A 3,148-nucleotide genomic window follows, 5' to 3' on the forward strand; every position below is an offset into this window, starting at 1 on the left:
TCCCAATAACCCCACCTAACCTTTGGGCACTAAGGGGCAATTTATCATGGCCAATCCGCCTAACCTGCACATCTTTGGACCGTGGGAGGAAACCGGAGCACCCGGAGGAAACCCACGCAGACACGGGGAGAAAGTGCAAACTCCACACAGACAGTGGCGCAAGGTCAGAATTGAACCCGAGTCCCTGGCGCTGTGAGGCAGCAGTGCTAACCACTGAGCCACAGCACCGCCCTTGAAGGGAGGGTGCACCATTTTTGGGGGTACTGCATGACCAGGTTGATCCTTGGAGTGGAGGAGGCAATGCTCTGTCCCAGCTCCCTGTCCCAAAACTCAACTTAATACTTGGACCCTAGATAGCGGACATATCAGATATTAAATTGCTGAGAACATATATGACACTGGATCTTAGCTGAAAGGCTGAAATGCAGTACTCCAGGTGAGGCCAGCTAGTGTCTTACACAAGTTCTACAAGATGTCCTTACTCTTGTATTCAATGCTCCTATCAATAAAACCTAGGATACCATCTGCTTTATTAACTGCTCTCTCAACAAGCTCTGCCACCTTCAATAACTAATGTTCTTGCACTTTCTTCAGAGTTTCGACCTTTATTCTTCTTGACGGAATGAATCACCTCACACTTATCCGTATTGAACTGCATCTCCCACTTGTCTGCCCAATCCACCACGATGCCTATGTCCCTTTGACGTTCAAGACTATCCTCATCGAGTTGACAACCCTCATATCATCAACAAATTTTGAAATCATGCCTGTGCAGGTAATTAATATATATCAGGAAGAGCCAGGGCCCCAACACTGACCCTTGGGGAAGAAACCTTCCTCCAATCTGAAAAATCACTAATCTCTGTTTCCTGTCACTCAGCCAATTTCTTTTCCAAGTGCCTACTTTCCCTTTTATTCCATGAGCTAGAATTTTTTTTATTTTTATAGAGCATACAGTGCAGAAGGAGGCCATTCGGCCCATCGAATCTGCACCGACCCACTTAAGACCTCACTTCCACCCTATCCTCGTAACCCAATAATCCCTCCTAACCTTTTTGGACACTAAGGGCAATTTTTCATGGCCAATCCACCTAACCTGCACGTCTTTGGACTATGGGAGGAGACCGGAGCACCCAGAGGAAACCCACGCAGACACGGGGAGAACGTGCAGACTCCGCACAGGCAGTGACCCAGCCGGGGAATCGAACCTGCGACCCTGGCATTGTGAAGCCACAGTGTTATCTACTTGTGCTACAGTGCTGCCCGTAAATTTTGTTCAAAAGTCTGTTGTGTGGAACTGATGTGGAAATCAATATGTACCACATCAACCACATTGCCTTTATCAACCTACTCCGTTACCACCTCAAAGAACTCCAACAAATTAGTTAAACATGATTTTCCCCTCAATGAATCCATCCTTAAATTATCCTGCACTTGTCTAAGTGACTTTTTATTTTGTCCCGAACTATAGTTTTCAGGAATGTCCTTCCACTGAAGTCAAACTGACTGGTCTGCAGTTGCTAACATTATACTTGCACTCGATTTTTAACAAAGGTGTGATATTCGCAATCTCCGATCCTCCAGCACCACCCTGTGCGTAAGGAAGACTGAAAGTTTATCATCAGGTGTCACTGAAATTTCTAGTCTCACCTCCCTCAGTAACCTTCGATGCATCTCATCCATACTAGTGCTTTATCAATGTTTAGTAAAGATAGCCAGCGGAATTCTCCATCAGCAGGATCCTCCGCTCCTTCGGCAGTGCACCCATGCCCGTCAGTTTCCCGACGGCATGGGGTGGCTGCAATGGGGTATCCTATTGGCCAGCTTCCGGAACGGAAGATCCCACTGATGGCGAGGGGGCGCTGCGCAGGAAAACGCAGCTGGAGGACCGGAGAATCCCACCCAGCCTTTCTAACATCTCCTTCTCAATTGGAGATTCCTCAAGTGTACCAGTTACCTCCTCCCTCACCTTGGCCTGGGTAACATCCTCTTCCTTTGCAAAGACATATGCAAGTACTCATTTGTACCCCTACTACTTCTCCTGCCTTCAATCTGTCTCCTTTTTACCCCTAATTGGTCCTACTCTTTCTTTTACCACCCTCTTATTATTTCCATGCTTAGAGAAGACCTTGGGATTCCCTTTGATGTTAGCTCTAGGCTCTGTTCATGCTCATTCCTTGATTAGTCTTTTCACTTCCCCTCTAGTCCTTCCCATTCTGATTTTCTATTGTATTTTCTACCTGACATCAGTAATATGCGTACTTCTTCCTTTTCATCCTCACCTCTATCCCTCATCATCCAGGGTGCACTGGATTTATTTGTCCTACCTTTGCACTTCAAGAGAATATGCCTTGAAAAATGGAGGTGCCCCACCTTCTCTCTCAGTTGGACGTTAAAGATCCCAAGGCACTATTCAAAGAAGAACAGGAGAGCTATTCCAGTGGGCAAGCAAACATTTATCCCTCAACAAGTACCAGTAAACATAGATGGTTTTGGGGGAGCTGGCTTTGTGCAAATTGGTTGCTGTGTTTCCTATGTTAAAACAGTGATTCTTTTCAAAATCATTTTGGTGGCTCTGAAACGCTTTGAGGGCTTCTGGATTCACGAAAGAGGCTATAAAAATGTAACCTGGGTGGGATTCTCCGGCCTCCCAGCTGTATTTTCACTTTCTCCCCGTGTCTGCGTGGGTTTCCTCCGGGCGTTCCGGGTTCCTCCCACAGTCCAAAGAGGTGCAAATTAGGTGGAGTGGCCATGTTGAATTGCCCCTTGGTGTCCAAAAAAGGTCAGGTGGAGGTTACTGGGTTACGGGGTTAGGGTGGACTTGTGGGCTTGGGTGGGGGGGCTCTTTTCAAGGGCCGGTGCAGACTCGATGGGCCTAATGGCCGCTTCTGCACTGCCAATTCTATGATTCTATGATATTTTGCCTTGTGATTCTCATGATTCCAGGTCCGTTGATCGACTGTTTTTAAGTTCTCAACTTTTAATGTTGCATTTAATTTACATATTGAGGTAACATGCATCATCAGAGTCCACTTTGTTCATTCTTTTTTTGAAAGCTCTCTATCAATGACTAATCTTCTTCATATCCGTGTCCATACTTAGCTGCTTCACCTTCTCAACTGTCCCTTCAATTTATGTGTTGTGTTTG

The 3,148-nt window shown here is 46.2% G+C and overlaps 1 non-coding gene across 1 annotated transcript; it reads right to left on the reverse strand.

Annotated features, from left to right (window-relative positions):
• Nucleotides 1-238: 238 nt before the first annotated feature.
• Nucleotides 239-429, reverse strand: LOC140392190 (U2 spliceosomal RNA). Its single transcript, XR_011935262.1, has one exon. It is a non-coding gene; the product is annotated as a U2 spliceosomal RNA (small nuclear RNA).
• Between the last annotated feature and the right edge of the window lie 2,719 nt (nt 430-3,148).

This window comes from Scyliorhinus torazame, chromosome 15 (genome assembly GCF_047496885.1).
Source record: "Scyliorhinus torazame isolate Kashiwa2021f chromosome 15, sScyTor2.1, whole genome shotgun sequence".
Classification (NCBI taxonomy): Eukaryota; Metazoa; Chordata; class Chondrichthyes; order Carcharhiniformes; family Scyliorhinidae; genus Scyliorhinus; species Scyliorhinus torazame.